Below are 24,350 nucleotides of genomic sequence, written 5' to 3'. Positions count from 1 at the left end.
TGCACATTCCTTTCTCAAGAAGCTGACCAAATACTTACAAAGGCTACTTAAAAATCAAGCCAGTACACAGCCAATATTCATAACTTCGAACACAAAAATGATACATGCATACAAATAGGATTAATAGATTCAGTAGATCAAAACCTTTACAGAGATATGTTACATGGCATATGTAGCATAAAACATATTCTAGTTATGTCATATATACATTCATAAGCATATTTCCATAAAGCCGTATGGGGGGCACGGTCACAACTGGGTCATTTCAAAATTCACAGGACTCCAAAAGGTTTGCAGATTGTCTCAGTCCATGGAGATTATAACTGCATTGATACATGGCCTATGTGTGTGTGAAATCTATCTCACTGGAAAAAATGGTAAGCCACATATGAAAGGACAAGCTCTTGGAAGCTGTGTGGGTTTCTCTCATTTATAAAATCTCATGCAGAAGCATAAGGAACCAGTCTGTGGTCTCTGCAGGGAGCCAGAGAGACACAGAGCAGTTGCTTTCTCTTTAAAGATATCTCTGCAGTTCTACCCCTGTAAAAGCTTTATGGGCTTGTTCTAGGAGTGGGTGAGAGGAGGGGAAGGTAGGATGTATTCAAGCTAGGACATTGAAACTATCTCTATAAAAGTCTATAGTAAGACTTGCACAAGAGGACTCTTAGGCCTCCCACTGTTCCAAGGTAGAGCCCACTGCAGTGGGAGTGACAGGTGCACTGAGATAATACATTCATGTTCAGGTGAGTCACTCTTCAGCCACCCTCTCCTCTCCTGTGCAGTGGCTTAACTGATGCTATTTCAGGGCAGGAGACTATTTTTGAAACAGCAGGTATGTGGGTGTGGGTGTGTTCCTCACAGCACAGAAGATTTTAAAGGTAAGGTAAAGGTTCAAGGGCTTCTTGTGGTGGGATAGGGGCAGCTGTAGGAATGGAAGAAAGCAGGGCAATGGGGTTTGACCTGCAGGTTTATACCAAATCCCAAAGGAATGGGATTCCTCACAGCTCTGCTTACCAGCCTGCTCCCCCTTGGAGTCACAAACAGGACAATTAAAGGTTATGGGTTAGGCACTGGTGAGGCCACATCTGGAATATTGTGTCCAGTTTTGGGTCCCCCACTACAGAAAGGATGTGGACAAATTGGAGAGAGTCCAGAGGAGGACAACAAAAATGATTAGTGGGCTGGGGCACATGACTTATGAGAAGAGGCTGTGGTAACTGGGGTAATATATTTAGTCTGCAGAAGAGAAAAGTGAGGAGGGTAGCAGTCTTGATAGCAGTCTTCAACCACCTGAAAGAGGGGGGAATCCAAAGTGGATGGAGCTAGGCTGTTCTCATTGGTGGCAGATGACAGAACAAGGAGCAATGGTCTCTTGCAGTGGGGGAGGTTTAGGTTGGATATTAGGAAACACTATTTCACTAGAAGGGTGGTGAAGCACTGGAATGGGTTACCTCAGGAGGTGGTGGAATCTCCATCCTGAGAGTTTTTAAGGTCAGGCTTGACAAAGCCCTGGCTGGGATGATTTAGTTGGTGTTGGTCCTGCTTTGAGCAGGGCGTTGGACTAAATGACCTCCTGAGGTCCCTTCCTAATCTTCTATGATTCTATGATTGTGGGGCTAGGACTAGAAAATTACAATTTATCAAAGATCAAAGGGATTGTAATGATGGATACTTTTCCTCATTTCCAACTGCCAGGACTAACACATACAGCTGGTCCGAGCCATGCCATGGGCAGGCCTTGCTCTGCAGTGTATGAACACTATGGCTGGAGAGTGGAATAAGGGGCTTGTTTGAAACATCCCCCTTTTAAGGGCGAGAAAGCAGTCTGGGTTAAACAACTGAAGGAAGTTTCCAGTAGGCAAAATGTACTGGAATTCATCACTGTGGAATTAGCAAATGCCCTGGCACAGCCAGAAAGTGCAGAAAGTTCTCCATGACTGCCAGTGGTCAGGAACTCACTTTCACACACCCCCCATTTGATGGATCCCCCAGCAACCCCGCTGCCCATGGTGCTCAGCTGAGGCAGTGGCTCCATGGGAAGAGATATCCCCCACCAAAGCCGCAAACACCTTCTGCAGGACCTAGATCTTCTATGGTGATCTTCCATCAACAGCTGTCCTTTACAATAATACTCTGCCCTTCTCTATTGTCCTCCATCCAAAGATCCCAAAGTCCTCTGCAACGATGAATGAATGATTTCTTCCACACACCCATGGTAAGAGAGGGGAATGTTACTCTCCCACATTAACAGAGGTCTAAAACTGGAGCACAGGGAGACTAAGTGATGTCCCCTAGATCAGTGGTTCTCAACCAGAGGTACTTGTGCCTCTGATGTACACAGAGGTCTTCCAGGGGATACATCAACTCATCTAGATATTTGCCTAGGTTTACAACAGGATACATAAAAAGCCCTAGAAAAGTTAGTACAAACTAAACTTTCATCCAGACAATGATTTGTTTCTACTGCACTATATACTATACACCGAAATGTAAGTACAATATTTATATTCCAATTGATTTATTTTAAAATTATATGATAAAAAATGAGAAAGTCAGCAATTGTTCGGTAATAGTGTGCTGTGACACTTCTGTATTTTTATGTCTGGTTTTGTAAGCAAATAGTTTTTAAGTGAGGTGAAACTTGGGGGTATGCAAGACAAATCAGACTCCTGAAAGGGGTACAGTAGTCTGGAAAGGTTGAGAGCCACTGCCCTACGTCACACAAAAAGGCAATGATGGGGCCAGGCATGACCCTGCTTAGCGAATAAGATCAGTGAAGATTATGGGGCAGGGACTGTCTTTTTGTTCTGTGTTTGTACAGCCCTAACACAATGGGGTGCAAGTCCATGGCTAGGTCTCTGGCACTAGGATAATACAAATAAATAACAATTCCAATAATTATGGATAGAGGTGATTTGGCTGCAAGCCAAGTACTAGGTAGGTTTGCAAACCCACTGAGTATGTAAAGTCAGCATTTCAGGAATGTTACTAAACCAGAGGAAGGTTCTTTCATTCCAAGTAGCTGGGAACTCAAAGATTCATAGAGTCTGAAGCCAGAAGGGAGCCTTAGATTCTCTAGTCTGACTGCCTGTGTTTCATGGGCCAGAGAATTTCAATGCATAGAGCCCAAGAAGGCACCAGTCTTGACGACATCAAGCTACTATGAAGACTCTACCCCTTTCCTTGATACTTTGTGCCACAAGATAGTTACATGGGGGTCCATGGGGCTGACAGCCCGAGCCCCCATTAAATTAGACCACCCCATTTTTAATTTATAAGGGGTGTGTGTGTCACACTCAGAGGTTTGCTGTATGAAAGGGGTCACCAATACAAAAAGTTTGAAAACCACTGCTTTAGTACCTGGCATTTTCTCCTGGTGGAGGTGCTTATACACCACAATCAAGTCACTTCTTAGTCTTCTTTTTTATAAGCTAAATAGACAGAGCTCTTTAAGTCTCTCACTGTCAGGCGTTTTCTCTGGCCCTCAAATAATGTTTGTGGCTCTTCTCTGCACCTTCTCCAATTTTTCTAAATCCGTTTTATAGACAGCATAAATGCATGCATTATCCAGTGCTGGTCTGACCAGTGCCACATGCAGAGCTAAAATCCCCTCCCTACTCCTACTCACTGCACCCTGCTCTGACATCCAAGTATCACATTAGCCTCTTTTGCCACAGCATCACGCTGGGAGCTCCTGTTGAATTGTTTGTCCACTGTGACCCCTAAATCCTCTCCATTGCTTGCCAGGATACAGGCCCCCATTCTGGAGGAACAGCCTCCAGTTCTTGTTCCTAGATGTCTAACTGTGCATTTGGCTGTATTCAAACACATTTGGCTTGAATGGGCCCAGCTTACCAAATGATTCAGATCACTCTGTACGACAGCCCTGTCTTCCTTATTATTTACCACTCTGCCGATCTTTGTGTCATCTACATATCTGATCAGCAGTGATTTTGTATTTACCCCCAGATCATTGCAGAAACTATTGAATAGCATCAGGCCTAGTACCAACCACTGAAGAATCCCCCTTGAAACATCTCCATGTGATGATGATTGCCCATTGATAACTACTTTTTGAGCTCTGTCAGTTAGCCAGTTCTTAATCCATTTAATTTGTGCTCCATTGATGATGTGTAGTGCTAATTTTATCAGGTTGCCGTGCGGTATTAAGTCAAATGCCTTTCAGAGGTTTACGGATGTTACATCTATGCAGTTACCTTTATCAGCCTAACTTCTAATCTCACCAGAGCATGAAATGTACTCACAGCCATGGCCTCACTTCACCAGAAACCAGGCCCTTGGCAGACATGCTGAGTCCATATTGTAATGGGGAAGTGTGCAGTTACTTGAAGGGGTTGGAACCCAAAGCTCTCTGAGCCACCATCGTGTCAGGGAGGTGGGATGTTGTGTTCTCATTTACCCAGATTAATGGAAGGACTCTCACTGACTTCAATAGCCTTTGGATCAGGTTCCTGGCCAGAGGAAGAATCCCTTATAAAGCTAATTGAAAGCAATCTGGCTGCACGTTAAGGCTAGATGAGGACTCCTACCTACATGCTCAGGTGGGTGGACCATGAGCACAGCTCTGACTGGAGCCATTAGCAGTCACAGTGCTCCAGGGGAAGCACACTCACCATTCACCCTTGCTAGACCTTTCCAAAGGTGCAGCATGTACTTCTGCTAGCACAGCTCTCTGGGCAGTGCCTTGTTATAGAAGGGAAGCAGGCGAGGCTGTTGTCATACCCCGCCCTGGACAGACAGGTCCCTCATTTAGTGCTGCTAACCCATTGCTTCCTCCTTCCTTCCTGGACAAAGCACTAGGGGAAGAAGCTCCCTGTGCCTAGCCATTCAGGTATAATGGGCGTTCCCAGGTAGCGATACATAGAATAGGACTTCGCATTAAGCTCAGGATGAACACGGCTCTGCACAAGGATCCCCTTACTGATTTGCTATGGTAAAGAATTCCTACTTTTAAATGACCAATCTCTCCAGTTCTCTAAAGCTGCAGGATTTGTTTTGTGTACTAGACCCCAAAGCTAGTACATCCTGCACCAGCAGGAACACTGAACTTCCCTGGGCATCTGGAAACTTTCAGTGCAATGCCTGAACAAGTGGCATGTGGCCACAGGGCTGTATAGAGAGAGCTAGTTCAGAGGTACAATGACTCACAGTGACAGCATGGCCATGCAGGGTATGTGCACAGATATGTTTGGTGACTTCTTTGGGGAAGGGGAGGGATGAAAGATTTTTTTGGGGGTAGTGTGTGAGGGCTGATCAAGGTTTATAAGCACCTTCACGGGGAAAAACTTTAGAATCATAGACTATCAGGGTTGGAATGGACCTCAGGAGGTCATCTAGTCCAACCCCCTGCTCAAAACAGGACCAATCCCCAACTAAATCATCCCAGCCAGGGCTTTGTCAAGCTTGACCTTAAAAACCTCTAAGGAAGGAGATTCCACCACCTCCCTAGGTAACACATTCCAGTGCTTCACCACCCTCATAGTGAAAAAGTTTTTCCTAATATCCAACCTAAACCTCCCTCACTGCAACTTGAGACCATTACTCCTTGTTTTGTCATCTGCAACCACTGAGAACAGTCTAGATCCATCCTCTTTGGAACCCCCTTTCAGGTAGTTGAAAGCAGCTATCAAATCCCACCTCAGTCTTCTCTTCTGTAGACTAAATAATCCCAGTTCCCTCAGCCTCTCCTCATAAATCATGTGCTCCAGCCCCCTAATCATTTTTGTTGCCCTTCGCTGGACTCTTTCTAATTTTTCCACATCCTTCTTGTAGTGTGGGGCCCAAAACTACACACAGTACTCCAGATGAGGCCTCACCAATGCCAAATATTTTCTAGTAGCAGAGGGCTCTGATCTAGAAGACAAAGGCAGAACAAGCTCCAGTATTTGAAACGAGATAAAATAAGGCTACATAAGGTGCAAATTTGTAACAGTGAGGGGAGTTACCCATTTAAGCAACTCATGCAGGGGTGGAGGGTCCATTTCTTGGAGTCTTTACATCAAAATTGGATGTCATTTTAAAAAATATTCTCTAGTTCAACCAGTATTTATAGGCTTGATGCTGGAATTATTAGGGGAAATTCTCTGGCCTGTGTTATATAGGTCAGACTAATTGATCATAATGGTCCCTCCTGGCCTTAGCATCTGAGAGTCTGTGATTTTATGGGGATTGTGATGGATGGGTGATGTCAGGTGGCAGCTTACTAGTGTTGGTATTTGGAGCGATTAAATGTTTTAACACTGCTCAGAATGATTTAAATGGGGTTTTTGAGGTAGAATACATAAATGTCTGGGGGGAAATGTGTTGAATGTCAAGAAGGATGGCACATGAATGTCGTGGTGTATGTGTCACAGTTACAGGCCTAGGTGCCCCTTTGCACCCTTCTATGGCCTTTCTGAGTGCACACAGCTGTTAAACCTCATGTCTTTGCCTTTTTGGGGTGGAACCCTGCGATTCTCCCACTCTTATACTGGGCCCTGGGCCACAGCACCTTATGGACCAACTATGTTTACCCCGTACAGGCCTTATGGGGCTCTGGTACTTGCGCACAGTGGTTCATACAGGTGAACAGACAGCTTCTTCAACCCAAGGAAACACATAACACAATCAAACCACCTGTATACATGTCTGTCTCACGCTAAGCCCTACCAGCCTGTGGTAGTGGGCCAGGCAGGTTTTCTTCTTCAGACCCTTCAGCAGACTCTGTCTCTTTTGCAATCTCTTCTCGGCAAACAGCCCCCTCACAACTGCCTCTCACACCTTCCCCCGTCCTGCTGCTGGACAGAGAGTGCCTGTTTAACTCTTTATTGTCCATTCGACCTGTGGGCACCAAGCACTGGCAAAACATGTCCTATAACTTGCGTGGAGCCTGGAAGTAGCATCTTCTCAGCTAATTGCCAAGGCCTTGTCTCTTCATTAGAGTTGGCTGAAACATTTTCAATTAAAAATTTTTTCCATTGAAAAATGCCACTTTGTCAAAAGTTGGTCTCACAGAAATATATCGTTTTGGACAAAGTTTTCATTCATGTTTTGTTTGTTCGGTTTTTGGTGTGTGGAGAGAACGACAGAGAGAAGGAGAGAGAGAGAGAGAGAGAGAGAGATGTAAGAAACCTGGTTTAAGTCCCTGACCCAGATCTGTCACTGTTAATGACCCTTCTCCCCTGCCCAGTATGTTCATCAGGAAGTCCCTTATCTGGAGACATTTTACTGCCTTCTTTCTTGTTTCCCAGCAATCCTTCAATTAAATTAAATCAACATATGCAGACGATAAACATTCCAATACCCAATATAGCCACACAGTAATGGTCCCAAAAATCAGGTCACACGCAGTATTCATAAATTATTACAGACATGGCTGCTTGGCTGCCCAAATACCAGTGAAACTGCTAATGAAAATGAAGCCTGTGTAGAGGAGAAGCATCACTGCCCCTTGGGAAGGCTGCTCTGCATCCCACACACTCGCCTCTCACATGCCCCATGCACAGATCACACCATAAACAGGCACGGTCACACACACTGATGTACACACACATGAAATCTTCTCATCTGGGGTCGGAGTCATCATTTCCCAGTGCCTTGTGCAGTCAATTACACCTCGGCCAAGTAGGTGTAAAACATTGCTGTTCACATTCAGCAGCACTGGACACACACTGTGCACTGCTGGGAGTGGCTGCACAAGAAGGTTCAGAGGTGACTTGATCATGGTGTGACGGGTTGGACCCCTCCCCGCCCCCGTCAGGATGCCACCTGATGTACTGGGGTTTCACTGAGCCCGCCTGCTCCACTAGCCTGGGCTCCCTCTCTCTATTTTGCTGAATCAGGCTGTCTGGCCTCTGGCAGCACACACACACAGGTAGGGATGCACTAGCTGGAGAATCACACAGAGTCTGCAAACAGCTCTCTGTGGGAAGATTCAGCTAGGAAATTGCCCAGCACTTAAGTGCACACCCCCTTTTGGGCAGTAAACCCAAAGTAATATTGTCTTGTGCTGTATCGAAAAGTCTGCACAGCACAAGCTGATAAAAATTTGCCCTCTTCCTCAACGTGGAGAGAGATATGCACAGCTTCTTTCCCCCCACCTTCCCCAGGTATGAATTACACAAACTGGGTTATGTTATAAACAAGAAATAAGTTTATTAACTACAAAAGGTCATTTTAAAGTGATTATAAGGGATAGCAAACAGAACAAAGCAGATTACTAAGCAAATAAAACAAAACATGAATACTAAGCTTAAGATCTTAAAGAGACTGGTTTCAAGAAGTAATTTCTCACCCTAAATCTTGATTTTGGGCAGGTTGCAGAAATTCTTGAAGGTTAGCTACCCTGCTTTCAGCTTAAATCTTCAAGTATCTTATTCACAGACCAGATCCCTTTTCCAGCCTGGGTTCAGTACTCCTCCCCCTTTCCCTTTGTCCTTGTTCCTTAGGTGTTTCCAGCAGTCATCCTGAGTGGGGATTCAGTGAAGAGTGAACCAAGATCAATTTACTCCGCAGCCTTAAATAAGATTTACATAAGGTGGGAATCTTTTGTTTCCCAGTCTTGACCACCCTCCCTTTAGTGGAAAATTACTAGAAGTCCAAGATGGTGTTTAGTACCAGGTGACATGACCACATGACCTAGTAGTGTCACAGCAATGTCCCAGGACACCTCTCAGGAAGGAGAAAGATTAGTATCTTCAAAGTCTTATTGTTTCTTCCTAATGGCCCTTCAAGGCTGATGGCCTGTTGTCTGGTGGGTGTTTCTCAAGTACACACCCAGTTGTAATTGTTACATTGTCAATATTCCTAACTTTAGATACAGAAATGATACATGCATATAAATTGGACAATCACATTCAGTAAATTATAACCTTTCCAATGATACCTTACAAGACCTATCTTGCATAAAATATATCTTAGTTATGCTATATCCATATCATAAGCATATATCCATAAAGAATATGAGGTGTAATGGGAGAGAGTGAATTTTTATGAGCTTGTGCTGTGCAGATCTTTCTATACAGCACAAGACAATATTATTTTGGGTTTACTCCTCAAAAGGGGTGTGCACTTGAGTGCTGGGCAATTTCCTAGCTGAATCTTCCCATAGAGAGCTGCTTGCAGACTGTGTGATTCTACAGCTGGTGCGCCCCACCTGTGTGTGTGTGCTGCCAGAGGCCGGAGATCCTGATTCAGCAAAACAGGAAGAGGGAGCCCAGGCTAGTGGAGCAGGCAAGGTCATTGAAACCTCAGCACAATAGGTGGCATGCCAGACAGGGAGGGGGGGAGGGGTCCAACCTGTCACATGTGGTCTAGAAGTCCCAACATGGAGAAGAGATTTCAGAAAGCAAAGGTCTCTTCAATCTAGCAGACAAACCAAAGGCATCCAAAGGCTGGAAACTGAAGCTGGACAAATTCAGGCTAGAAATAAGGCACCAGTGTGTAACTGTGAGGGTGACTAACCATTGGAACAACTCATAGGGGCATAGTGGGTTCTCCATCACTTGCAGCTATCACATCAAGACTGGATGTCTTTCTAAAAATGTGCTGCAGCTTAGACAGAAGCTGTGGGCTTGAGGCTGAAATTCCTCGCTGAGGTTCTCCGGCCAGTGCTATTCCGAAGGCTGGACTAGATGGTCACGGCGATCCCTTCTGGGCTTAAAGTCTCCGAAGGAGTGTCGGGGAAGGTGGGTCCCCAAGGCCCTAGGCCCTACTTTCTATTTCTCATCTAATCAAATCCCACTGAGAGGAGTGGAAACGTCTCTTTTCTTCCCTTCAAGAGAAGCTTACATCTGAGCTCCCAGCACAGCCCAATCATTAGGGAGTTCTGGGCAGCATGGGCTGGTGGTTAAGGAACCAAAGTTGAACTCAGGAGACTTGCATGGCATTCCCAGCTCTGTGACCGTGGGCAAATCACCTTCTTTCTAGTTCCCATTCCCTTCTTTTGTCTGTCTTGCCTATGTAGATTTAAAGCTCTGGGGGCAAGGACCTTCTTTTACTACGTAAAAGTGTGTGTACAGCACTTAGCACAGTAGGGTCAAGATCTCAGTTGTGGTCTCTAATATCGTTATAATAGTTTGTGGGTCAGGCAATAGGGGTGAATTTTAGGGGATGGAGAGAATTCAGGAGGGTGGGTGCCCTGTTAGTTTGACATTTCTAGTATCACTGAATGCACTGTATAACAATTATGTGTCATCTGAGATGTATATCTCCCCCCCACCCCACCCCCGGCTGTGACACAGACACACACCCACAGATGACTAGGAGGAGATGCTGGCTTCCCCATGGGAAATAGATCAGGGCTGGCTTGATGGGTTTCCTATTTCCATAGCCTATTTGCAGCAGAAAGCCTGGGTGGTGGTAGCTACAGCTCCTGAACATGCACTGGTATCATTCCTTTTGCGAGAGCTCCCATTGTGTTTGCCTAAGTTGATCCAGAGCTCGTGTGTGGCGGGAGATAAAAGCGTGCTGCAAAGGAGGCAGAGGGGTTCCCTGTGAGCTTACCCATCCAGCAGCAAACTCTTTGTGTCGCAAACCCTGTTGCAGCTGGCAAAGCTAGGACCGAAGCTCCCTGAGGAGGCAGGGGTGTGAGAACAGTGGTGGCACTGACCCAGCTCAGTACAACGGTTGGCACCTGTCCTAGGCCCAGCAGCAGCTCAGGTGGGCAATTTGCATTTTTATCCTGCTTTCTGCACTTTCCAGGAGCCAATGAACAGCCCATCTTTTATTTAGTCCATGCTGCTGCCTCTTGTGTCTGCTGTAAAATCCATCAGTTCTCCACCCCATCTCCTCCCAACCAGTTATTCCTTCTCCTCTGCCTCTGACACAGCCTCACACTATTCTGTTCACCTGTCCCCTGCCCTCCACACCTGACTACCTCCCAGGAGGAATAAAGACATCAGAAGCCTTATTTCCCTGTCATTCAAATGCTACTGATTCTAGAAAAGAGTATTTAAAGAGGGGGAAAAAAGAGCTGAACTGTACCATTTTTACCCTAATGGATGTGACACATTCTCCACTTAGTGACACACACAACATATGGCCAAAAATTATATCCCTCTCAATGATTCATGCAGTTCATCACCAGTGTGATTATCTGCTCCTTCCCATAACACTGTCTTCACATGCATTCACAGCCCCATCCCGCTCCCATCTCCAGCTGTTGGAGGAACCTAGGGAGGAATACAAGAATCTCCCTGAGTCAGGCCACTCTGCTCAGCCGAGCAACTACTTTTCACCACCGCTAGCCCCGAGATGCTCTCAGGCCGATGGGTCACTGGACCCGTAGCCTCTGCTGTCAAAGAAAGTCTTCGTGTGTTGCTTTAAATAATGCTCTTTATCCAGGCATTGGGTAAAAGGCCTAATCCCACAGGGATTGGTAATGTAAAGGAAGATTGAAAATGTAAACATGGGAAAAGTCAAGAAGCTCTCAGCTAAAGTTGCAAGATCCCATTCGAGGCAGGTAACACACACATATACACACATACAGAGTTCCTGTCCTAACCTTCATCTTTCTACCTTGAGCATGAAAATATGTTAGTTTGTTACTCAGGTATATATCGAGAGGATGGTCCAAAGTAAACATCTCCAGCCTGTCTTGAGATGTGGGCTGAGGTCATTCTCTCTATCTGGCATTGCAATGGCTTCTGGGGCTGCTCCCCAAGTGAGCAGCTACTCTTTCTCTGTTATATTGGTTTCCATGCTACCTCCACACACATTGTATTCACTGTTGTACATTGCACTATCTCCTGCACATTGAAATCTTCTGCCAGGTTCCTCTTTCTGATGGAATCTCATAATTGATGGAGCTTTTCCAGGAACTGGAGGAGATGCCTCACTGCTGAGCTGCTGGGCCGTTACCAGAGCAAATGGATTCAGGAAAAGCAGCCAGGGACAAACATGGCAGTCCTGTGTTTATCTGGAGGGCCTGTCCTCTTTCTTTTTGTCCCTTTGATGCTAAAAGAAACCAGCCCCTCCAAGTCTTCCGGCCAAGGAGGGGTTGGTGGACTAAATAACTGAACCTTTATCAACTGTTACCTGCCACTCTCTGAGCGATCAAGAAGAACAAACCCACATTTCACTGTCAGGCTCCAGAATTCACTAGCGCAGGTGAAGCTCCCCACTGAAGCATCTTTAAAGGGAATTTCTGACTGCCTTTTTATCTGGGCAGATTCCAGAACTCCTGTGTCTCTGTGAGAGTGTCTGACTTCCGACATAAGATGGCACAACGTAGACATAGATATTTTCTTTCAGAGGCAAGGGGTAGGCAAGTGCCCTTTCCTCTTATGCTACTAATGCTGGTTGCAATATGGTGCATTTTCAGCAGAAAATGTTGATTTGTTGAAAAACTGAAAACCAAAAATTTAGTTTTGGAAATGTCCAACTCTCATGTGTTCAGACCAGAGGTGATGCATAACAGTTGATAGTGGGGGGGGCACACTTTAAAGTTTATGGGGGGGCACCTGACTGCCCCACACATCACCTCTGCTGCCCACCCATCAGCTTTTAAATAACCTGGTTCAGTGCTTATCTATCCTTATAGTTACAAAGTTTTTTCTAATATCCAGCCTTAATCAACCTCACTGCAAACTAAGCAGATTACTTCTTGTCCTACCCTTGGTGGACATGGAGAACAATTGATCACCATCCTCTTTATAACAACCTTTGACATATTTGAAGACATGTCATGTCCTCCCTCAGCCTTTCCTTCTCTAGACTAAACATGCCCAACCTTTCCTCAGAGGTCATGATTTCTAAACCTTTTATCATTTTTGTTGCTCTCCTCTGGACTCTCTCTAATTTAGTCATATCTTTCTTAAAGTGCGGCACCCAGAATTGGACTCAATATTCCAGCTGAGACCTCACCAGTGCTGAGCAGAGTGTGACAATACCTCCTGTGTCTTACATACAACACTCCTGTTAATACACCTCAGAATATTAGCCTTTCTTGCAACTGCATCAGATTGTTGTCTCATATTCACTTAGTGATCCGCTCTAGCCCCCAGATCCTTTTCTACAGTACTACCACCTAGCCAGTTATTCCCCATTTTGTAGCTGTGCATTTCTTTTTTTTCCTTCCTCGATGTAGAGCTTTACACTTTTCTTTATTGAATTTCATCACATTTTATCATAATTCTCCAGTTTATCAAGGTCATTTTGAATTCTCATCCTGTCCTCCAAAGTGCTAGCAACCCCTCCGAGTGTGGTGTCATCCACAAATTTTATAAGTAGGCTTGGAAGGATTAGATTTTTACTGGTAAATTTTGATAAACATTGATTTCACTGCACACGGACAAATCAATGAAAAAATAGTCCATCGCTAGTAATCAAAATTTACTGATCAGCAAAGTAAGAAAAATACTGCCTGAGAACATCAGAGTCAGAATCCAGTCATTTAGACTTTTGAATTAGGCTTGTTACAAAGGGACTACCAAATGAATAGTAAAAACAGGTATGATTTGTGGATTTAAGGATATTTAGTTTGTATATTTTCATGTGTCATGTTAATGTGTAATTTCTGTTTTATGGTTATAAAGCTTTAACTTTTTGAATCTCAATGTCTACTGTCATTAAATAATTGTCTGACCTCTCTCCCAAAAATTTCCTGCAACTGTGAAAATTTAAATGGATAAAAATCTAAAAATAAAAAGCTTTAAAATAAGCAATAGTATCCATTGACATTATTTTAAAAAATTGAATTCTGCCAAGTGTATTTATAAGCATGGTCTCTGCTCCATCATCCAAGTCATTAATAAAAATATTGAATAGTACCAGGCCCAGGACAGACCCCTGCAGGTCCCCACTAGATAAGTCCTTCCAGCAGTGTCCCTTGATTTTTGTATGTAAAGGGATCCCCTGGCTGCTCTGTTAGGGTAGCTCTCTGTCCCCTTGGCTCAGCCACAGTAGGCCAAGCCCAGAACTAGGTGCTAGGTACTGTCCCATTATTTCTACTTTGGTATAGACTGAGAAAAAACAATCATATAAAAGAGCAGAGCAGGGGGAGGGGCTAATCAGGATTGGCTGTACCATCGCTCTGGAGCAGAAGACCAGCAAAGGCTGCCTAATGTATAGGTAGACTCCTAATGCGTGAGTAAATGCAAACTAGTGTTGTCCAGGGTGTAGTGGGAAGAGAGCCTGAGCATAAGCCCTTGTATCAGAGGCCTGGTATGAGGCAGGACCTGCTCACAGAATCTGGCAAAAACAGGGCTGATATTGCAGAAATACACATTCCTCAGAAGTGCTAAGAACAGAGTACTCACGCAAACACATCCTGATATCCAGTGGTATCAGAACATCCTCGATATCAAGGCTGGTACAAAAACATTCCCCAAGGATAACAGGAACACACTGATCCCTCCTAAAAGATAAGGTCAGGATGGCAGTATATAATAGAGATATTTTGATCAAACCAACACGTACAAGGTGATGGGTGACAACTAGCCATGTGAGGGGGCAGTAACTAAGGGTACGTCTTCACTACCCACCGGCTCAGCGGGTAGTGATCGATCTATCGGGGATTGATTTATCGCATCTTGTTTAGACGCTATAAATCAATCCCCAAATCGACGCCTGTACTCCACCTCAGCAAGAGGAGTAAGCGGAGTCGGCAGGGGAGCCACCGCGGTTGACTCACCACCGTGAGGACGGCCAGGTAACTCAAACTAAGATACTTCAACTTCAGCTACGAATATACGAATAGCATAGCAGAAGTTGCATATCTTAGTTCAAACCCTCCCCTAGTGTAGCCCAGGCCTAACTTGTTTGTATCAGGGTATAAAAATGTATCTGCTGCAGTTTCCACGGTATGCATCCGATGAAGTGAGCTGTAGCTCACGAAAGCTCATGCTCAAATAAATTGGTTAGTCTCTAAGGTGCCACAAGTACTCCTTTTCTTTTTATCTCAGAGAGAGTATCTTTGGCCAGCCAAGGCAGGAATGGAAGGTCCCGCCGTTCACTGAGCTGCATCCATTTTCAAGGGCATACATGTCTTAATATCCTTGTAGAGTCTGCCAGGTGCTATTACCATGCTTTGTCAACAATAAACCTGGCCGGGTGCCTTTGTCCCTTAACGAATCTTGTCATCATTAGGCGGTTCACTCGAGGTGTGCTATGACAGCTGTCTGCTCAGAGCTGGAACAGCACACAGAGAGAACACACACATGCAGCCGAACATCTAACCACACAGGGCAGCACATGCCCTCTAGTCCAGTGCCAGGGTTTTCTTTAAGGACCTAATTGCCATAAAAATGTTACCCCAACCCGGGGAGAGAAGTCCCATCAATAAAGAGTAAGCATGTTCTGGGATGTAACTGATGCCAGGGACTTCACCCAGTCTGTCACTAACTGGTTCCAAATGCCAACGCTCTGCTTCCCACCCCTCATGCCACTCTTGAGAAGGGCAAAGATTTTCAGACCAAGAGACAAAGCATCATCCAGCCAAAATGAAGCCAAAGCAGCCTCAGTGTTTTAAGAAGGGAATTCACTAAGATCCCAAGAGACAGTCTCTGCTCTCAAGAAGGCCCCTGACCTTTCCAAGCAATGTGCTTGAGTCATAAAGGTGCAGTGTGTAACTCAGCTGTATCTGCTTGAAAATGCAGCCCTCCAAGTGACTTGCTGTTTGGAGATAATCACTGAGGTGTAGCAGCAGCTCCTCACACTAGGCAGGTATGTTCTTCCCATCCTGTTCTGAATCCAATACACCAATGCTCTTTACTCACTGCAGTAAATTGTGACACCTTGACACCTTTGCTAGTCAATTTAACCTACACATTTTCAGATTCCCCCAGGCTCCTCTGCTGGAGCAAAAGTATCATCTCACTCTGGCCCTTGCAGATCCAAGACTCTCCACATTCCTTGAATGCTTCTTGGGAAGAAAGGTATCTCAATATCTATCTGGGATCTTTAAATGTGACCCTCACTGCCCCCGCCCCCCAACACACACACAACCACCCAAACACACCTTCACCCTGCACCTTAACTGAAGGGATGGACCCCCTGCTATCATCTGCTAAGAACATAAACAGCAGACTTTGGAGACCAGAGGATATGGAATGTGGCCCGTGGGTCTGCTGAAGCAGTAGATACAATTAGTGATAAAATGGAAAGTTCCTCCAAGGAAAATCTTCATTAAGATGCAAATTCACCATCCTCTCCCTGCACAAAGCAAACTCACTTCCTCCGTACAAAGCTCACACAAACAGACACTCATAGCTCCAATAACCTATTGGTAAAAGTGCAGCTCAACAGAGATGTCTTCAGCTCCCTGGGAAAATTACTGCACACTAGCAGGGTGCAGTTTATGAAAACAGCCCCATTCTGGACTTGTTTATCACTGGGACATTCAGGCAAAGAATAAATGCAATCTAAGTTTTTAAATTCAGACACTTTGCTGGGGAACTTTAAATAGGTTTTTAATAAACTACAGAAACCTGGTCAGAAACATGCGAACGAGGGAAGCCTCCTGGGCTTTCACCACTAAGAATCAGCAATTCTCATTTAATAGGCAACATGTCCCCGGTGACACACACAGCCCTGTACTAGGGGAGACAAAGTGCCTGCATTATATACTGTACTGTAATAAATGAAACCTAATTATCCACTGAACTCTGTAATAATGGAGCTGATGTCAAATTATATCACATTTTACATGCAGAAAAAATTTTAGAAGAAGATTGTTTCGGCTACAAAGTTAAGCACTTGGAAATAAGGAAATACCCAATCTATGGTTTCCCATGCAACCTTAAATCTGCCCCTTTGTGTATCCATCCTGTGCACTGAAAGAGATTGGATCCTGTGGAAAAAGTAGCACATGATTATTTAACTAAATACTATATCATAATGTGCAAAGGGGCAGAACTGAGGTCACACAGACAACCATAAATCTGGCATTTCCAAACTTTGGAATGCTTCACTTTTCAACCTTACCATTCTTTTAACCTAGTTTTTTGTTTGTAATTTCCCAGTCCCCTCCTACCCCTTCTCATCCCCCCCCCACCTGCAAAGAAAATGGTAAAACCAAATTCTTTTATGTGCAACTCCAACACTCCCCTCTCCCCGTCATGCACACATCATCACTGTCGGGGGTTAATTTCTGAACTTTCAGCACTGCAGCACAGACTGCTATTGCAGAGCCATGGGACTCATTTCACTGGCTGGCCACAGGAGAAAGCTGTTATCTCAGCACATGTATGGACCCAATGGGGCTGGCTGTTCGGTGCTGCATGGGATCAGTGCGGGGGAGCCCAGCCTGATCCAGCTTTATCTTCCTTTTCCCACTCTCGGAGTTGATGGGCCACTGCAGCCAGGGGTCATTGAGGGGAGCCTGACTTGGTTGTCTTTCTCTCTTTTTCATGGGGCAGCTCTAGTACCATGTGGAGCTGAACCTGGGGGGGGCGGGGGGGATGTTATGGAGGAAAGGAGCTTGGTCCTGTTGCTGAGCTTGGTCCTGTTGGTCCTGTTGGTACCACGTGGTAGCTCCATAGAGGGGCATGAGCCAATGGGGTTATGTGCCATGTCTGTGGGGGGAGCCTAGTCTGCCTCTCTTCCTCCCTTCACTACAGCTGCTGCAGCAGCCCCCAGGCATCCACAATAAGCTGACTGCTTCTGCTTTGGTGGTGGCATGAATCTGACCTGAGGATGTTTCTGGGTTTAGTTTTCACTTTGGCAGGCTGCTGAAATTTCCCTGCGGAACAAAAATGAGAGGAAGGGAAGGGTTACTTTTAACTATTTGTATCTTACCACAAGCCAATGAGATTTCCTGGGACAAAGGAAAGGCCTGAGGGCATTCTCCCTGCCGCATTGTTAACAATGGGAGGGGGAGAGCATCTACAAAAAAGACACAAGAATTCTTTATAACGGAAAGTGTGAGGCAACCTAAATAGAGGAGTTGCTACCCAGCTCCTCTACAGATATTATTATTAATTATTATAATTTATTTGTATTATCATCATCATGGCAAATCCCAAAGAGATGTAGCCTCCTTGCAGATCGCTCGCCCCTGAGACTGATCTCTAACTAGATCCTCATGGTGGTCTGGCTGAAGTTTCAGTTTACATTAATCACTGGCGATCTTATTGCACCACCAAAGCTTTGGGCAACTATATGATCACCAGCTGTGTAGCAGCAGCTCTTGGTAAACACGCTTCATAATTCATTGGTCTTCCATGCTAATACTCTGTTCGTACTAAGAAAGCCGCCGAACAGAACCAGTGCTCTTGGAAGCAGCTGTTGGGTTCAGCTACAAATACCCTGATTGCTGGTTTTGTCCTGCCACTTAATATGCTACTTGTTTATAGTACAGTAATGCTCAGAGGTCCCATTCAGGATTGGTTAAGTCTTGCCAAATGTTGTCAGCAAAAAGCCAAGCACTGGGTGGACCATAGAGAATGAATTACCTATGTGCCCTATAAAGTCATCTATTATTCCAACTCAGTGTTGAAACTTATTTGGGCAAGGGGGCAGGGGGATCATGGTTCTTGGGGTACCAGGACTGTGAGTCACCCTGTTATCCCTGGCCTCTAGTGAGAGGTAGCCTCGCCCAGGGTGGCTGATGTCAGCTCCCTAACACCACCAGCCTATCAGCCAATCAAACCCTCTTCTCTGCATTAGGCCAGCCCTGCAGGTTAACAATAGATACACTCCAGTCCAATAATCTCTTTAAATTGTTCTTCTGTGATATCCAACCCCTGATGCTGGCTACTCATAGATCATCACCCCAACAGAGAAGTGTGCCCCAGTTTACTAGATTTACCTTAAATCACCATGCCTATATATTACACAGCACTTGTAATAAAAACAAAGAAGGTTTATTTAAGAGAGAATACAGATTCCACTAGAAACAAGAAAGAGTGGTGGAACCCAATGGTTACAATACCAAACAAAATCATACAATGCGAACTAGGGCCACACTTATCAATAGTTCCCTTTCCTAGCTAACAAAATAGTTTCCCTGGCCCTAAAGTTCAGGATGTTGCAGAATTGGCTAGTGTCACAGGAATCAGGATCCAAACTTTCTGCTTTGCGAACAGGGGCTGCTAACAGAGAGTTTCGAGAGGGAGTTCTCCAGGTGAAGGAGGAGCAAATATGGGACCCTTGAGGTAAGTGGCTGTCTGTAGTGTGTGTTTGTGTTTGGAGGTTACATGCTGTGTGCTGAGCTTGTGTTTGTCTGTCTGTCTGTCTGTCTGTCTGTTTGTTTGTTTGTTTGTTTGTTTGTTTGTTTGTTTGTTTGTTTGTTTGTTTGTTTGTTTGTTTGTTTGAAGGACTGCGTGCTGTGTCCGGCAGTTGGAAGCTGTGAGCTTCTAAACAAGGTTTGAAATCTAGAAGCCTCTGTTCATTGGCTGAGCCTTAGTCGGGAGCAGGGCTATCAAGGAGACCAGGGCTTTATAAAGCAGTAAGCAAGCGACCAGGGAGCTTTGTGAACAGGGGCTGCTAACAGGGAGTTTTGAGAGGGAGTTTGGAAGGGGGCAATGTACACTTGCCATTCTTTAAAACCTCTACACTAATCTATAATCAAAACTTCTTGATTTAAACAAAAACCCTGTCATTAACCTAGGTAACAATAGGAGAAAATGCAGGCAGAAGTCCAGCAGCAGAGTGGGGGCTATCCTGTTTATTGCACTCAGTGTAGCATGTATGATTACCTGCCCTGTGGGCTGGTGGCATATGTGTGCATTCAGTGCAAGGAGCTCCTGGCCCTCAGAGACCGTGTATGGGCTTTGGAGCCAGGGTGGTGGAAGTGGAGGAGATCAGGGAGGCAGAGAGGTATGTTGATGAGGCTTTCCGGGACAGTGTAGATTAGTCCCACCTCCGGTCAGACAGCCCCTGAGCTGTTAAGGAGGATGAAAGGCCCAGAGAAGGAGAGCAGTCAATGGGAACAGAGGGAAACCTTCCCATGGTTGGGACCCTCCTTCCAGATGATGTTGGGGTATCCTCTTGCACTGAGGTTACCTCTCCAGGGGAGGGAACTCCAGTCAATAGGAAAAAGCAGGTGTTAGTAATGGGAGATTCAATCATTAGAAACATAGATAGCTGGGTTTGTGATGACCGGGAGAACAGTATGGTGACTTGCCTGCTTGGTGCGAAGGTTGCGGATCTCTCGAGGCATCTAGATAGACTTCTGTGTAGTGCTGGGGAGGAGCCGGTGGTCATGGTACATGTAGGTACCAATGACATAGGGAAGGGTAGGAGAGATGTCCTGGAGGCCAAATTTAGGCTGCTAGGAAAGAGACTGAAATCTAGGACCTCTATGGTGGCATTCTCAGAAATGCTTCCAGTTCCACGTACAGAGCCAGGTAGGAAGGCAGAGTTTCAGAGTCTCAATGCGTGGATGAGACAATGGTGTAGGGAGGAGGGGTTTAGATTTATTAGGAACTGGGGAAACTTTTGGGATTGGGGGAGCCTATACAGGAAGGATGGGCTCCACCTAAACCAAAGTGGATCCAGACAGCTGGCACTTAACATTAAAAAGGTTGCAGAGCAGTTTTTAAACTAAGAGATTGGGGAAAAGCCAATTGCTGTAGAGGCGCATGTGGATCGGACAGAGACTTCTCTTAGAGGAGAGTAAATTGATAGAGATTCTCTAGGTTTTAGTCAGGAGGAGAGGATGGAAGAGGATAAAGTATGGGCCAGATCAGACGAGAAACATTCACATAAAAAAGAATATGACACATCAGAAAAGGGCAGACAAATAAACAGTGACAAGTTTTTAAAGTGCTTGTACACAAATGCTAGAAGTCTAAATAATAAGATGGGTGAACTAGAGTCCCTTGTGTTAAAGGAGGATATTGATATAATTGGCATCACAGAAACCTGATGGAGTGAGCACAATCAATGGGACACAATCATTCCGGGGTACAAAATATATCGGAAGGACAGAACAGGTCGTGGGGGAGAGGGGAAAGAAGTGGCATGATATGTGAAAAAAAATGTTGAATCAAATGAAATAAAAATGTTAAATGAATCCACATGTTCCATTGAATCTCTATGGATAGTAATTCCATGCTCCAATAAGAATCATAGAATCATAGAACATCAGGGTTGGAAGGGACCTCAGGAGGTCATCTAGTCCAACCCCCTGCTCAAAGCAGGACCAATCCCCAACTAAATCATCCCAGCCAGCGCTTTGTCAAGCCTGACCTTAAAAACTTCTAAGGAATGAGATTCTATCACCACCCTAGGTAACACATTCCAGTGCTTCACTACTCTCCTAGTGAAAAAGTTTTTCCTAATATCCAACTTAAACCTCCCCCACTGCAACTTGAGACCATTACTCCTTGTTCTGTCATCAGCTACCACTGAGAACAGTCTAGATCCATCCTCTTTGGAACCCCCTTTCAGGTAGTTGAAAGCAGCTATCAAATCCCCTCTCATTCTTCTCTTCCGCAGACTAAACAATCCCAGTTCCCTCAGCCTCTCCTCATAAGTACCCTAATAATTTTTGTTGCCCTCCGCTGGATGTTTTGCAATTTTTCCACATCCTTCTTGTAGTGTGAGGCCCAAAACTGGACACACTGCCCCAGATGAGGCCTCACCAATGTCGAATAGAGGGGAACGATCATGTCCCTCGATCTGCTGGCAATGCCCTGCTTAAAATACCATTGCCCTTCTTGGCGACAAGGGCATGCTCTTGACTCATATCCAGCTTCTCGTCCACTGTAACCCCTACGTCCTTTTCTGCAGAACTGCTGCCGAGCCATTCGGTCCCTAGTCTGTAGCGGTGCATGGGATTCTTCCATCCTAAGTGCAGGGCTCTGCACTTGTCCTTGTTGAACCTCATCAGATTTCTTTTGGCCCAATCCTCTAATTTCTCTAGGTCCCTCTGTATCCTATCCCTACCCTCCAGTGTATCTACCTCTCCTCCCAGTTTAGTGTCACCTGCAAACTTGCTGAGGGTGCAGTCCACGCCATCCTCCAGAACATGAATGAAGATATTGAACAAAACTGGCCCGAGGATCGACCCTTAGGGCACTCCACTTGATACCGGCTGCCAACTAGACATGGAGCCATTGATCACTGTCCGTTGAGCCCGACAATCTAGCCAACTTTCTATCCACCTGATAGTCCATTCATTCAGCCCATACTTCTTTAACTTTAACAGTAGGGATCTATTATCAACCACCTGACCAGGACAGTGATAGTGACGATAAAATGGTAAGGGAGATTAGAGAGGCTATCAAAATAAAGAACTCAATAATAGTGGGGGATTTCAATTATCCATATATTGACTGGGTACATGTCACCTCAGGATGAAATGCAGACACAAAATTTCTTGATACTTCTCGATTTAGTCCTGAGTGGAGAGCAGGATCTGGTCCAAGAGGTAACTATAACAGGACTGCTTGGAAATAGTGACCATAATATAATAACATTTAACATTCCTGTGGTGGGAAGAACACCTCAACAGCCCAACATTGTGGCATTTAATTTCAGAAAGGGGAACTGTGCAAAAATGAGGAGGTAATTTAAACAGAAATTAAAAGGTACAGTGACTAGAGTGAAATCCTTGCAAGCTGCATGGACACTTTTCAAAGACACCAAAATAGAGACTCAACTTAAATGTATATCCCAAATTAAAAAACACAGTAAAAGAACTAAAAAAGAGCCACTGTGGCTTAACAACCATGTAAAAGAAGTAGTGAGAGATAAAAAGGCATCTTTTATAAAGTGGAAGTCAAATCCTAGTGAAGTAAATAGAAAGGAGCATAAACACTGCCAAATTAAATATAAAAATGTAATAAGAAAAGCCAAAAAGGAGTTTGAAGAACAGCTAGCCAAAACCTCAAACGGTAAAAACAAAATGTTTTTTAAGTACATCAGAAGCAGGAAGCCTGCTAAGCAACCAGTGGGGCCCCTGGACGATCGAGATACAAAAGGAGCACTTTCAGACGATAAAGTTATCGCAGGAAAACTAAATGAATTCTTTCCCTCAGTCTTCACGGCTGAGGATGTTAGGGAGATTCCCAAACCTGAGCTGTCTTTTGTAGGTGACAAATCCGAGGAATTGTCACAGATTGAAGTGACACTAGAGGAGGTTTTGGAATTAATTGAGAAACTTAACAGCAACAAGTCACCGGGAGCAGATGGCATTCACCCAAGAGTTCTGAAAGAACTCAAATGTGAAATTGCAGAACTATTAACTATGGTTTGTAACCTGTCCTTTAAATCAGCATCTGTACACAGTGACTGGAAGATAGCTAAGGTAACGCCAATATTTAAGAAGGGCTCTAGAGGTGATCCTGGCAATTACAGACCGGTAAGTCTAATGTCAGTACCGGGCAAATTAGTTTTGACAATAGTAAAGAATAAAATTGTCAGACACATAGAAGAACATAAATTGTTGCGCAAAAGTCAACATAGTTTCTGTAAAGGGAAATCATGTCTTACTAATCTATCAGAGTTCTTTGAGGGAGTCAACAAACATGTGGACAAGGGAGATCCATTGGACATAGTGTACTTAGATTTCCAGAAAGCCTTGGACAAGGTCCCTCACCAAAGGCTCTTACGTAAATTAAGTTCTCATGGGATAAGAGGGAAGATCCTTTCATGGATTGAGAATAGGTTAAAAGACAAGGAACAAAGGGTAGGAATAAATGGTAAATTTTCAGAATGGAGAGGGGTAACTAGTGGTGTTCCCCAAAGGTCAGTCCTAGGACCAATCCTATTCAACTTATTCATAAATGATCTGGAGAAAGGGGTAAACAGTGAGTGGCAAAGTTTGCAGATGATACTAAACTGCTCAAGATAGTTAAGACCAAAGCAGACTGTGAAGAAATTTAAAAAGATCTCAAAATCTAAGTGCTTGGGCAACAAAAATACAATATGATGGGGGCTAATTTAGCTACAACTAATCAGGAGAAAGATCTTGGAGTCATCATGGATAGTTCTCTGAAGACGTTCTTGCAGTGTGCAGAGGCAGTCAAAAAAGCAAACGGGTATGTTAGGAATCATTAAAAAAGGGATAGAGAATAAGATGGAGAATATCTTATTGCCCTTATGTAAATCCATGGTACGCCCACATCTTGAATACTGCATACAGATGTGGTCTCCTCATCTCAAAAAAGATATACTGGCATTAGAAAACGTTCAGAAAAGTGCAACTAAAATGATTAGGGGTTTGAAATGGGTCCCATATGAGGAGAGATTAAAGAGGCTAGGACTTTTCAGCTTAGAAAAGAGGAGACTACACGGGTATATGATAGAGGTATATAAAATCATGAGTGGGGTGGAGAAAGTGAATAAGGAAAAGTTATTTACTTTTTCCCATAATATAAGAACTAGGGGCCACCAGCTTTAGAAAAGCTGGAAGAGCACAAGTCCATGGGGCCGGATGCGCTGCATCCGAGAGTGCAAAGGAG

The sequence above is a fragment of the Lepidochelys kempii genome, chromosome 8, assembly GCF_965140265.1.
Source record: "Lepidochelys kempii isolate rLepKem1 chromosome 8, rLepKem1.hap2, whole genome shotgun sequence".
Lineage (NCBI taxonomy): Eukaryota > Metazoa > Chordata > Testudines > Cheloniidae > Lepidochelys > Lepidochelys kempii.
This window is presented reverse-complemented; position numbering follows the sequence as displayed.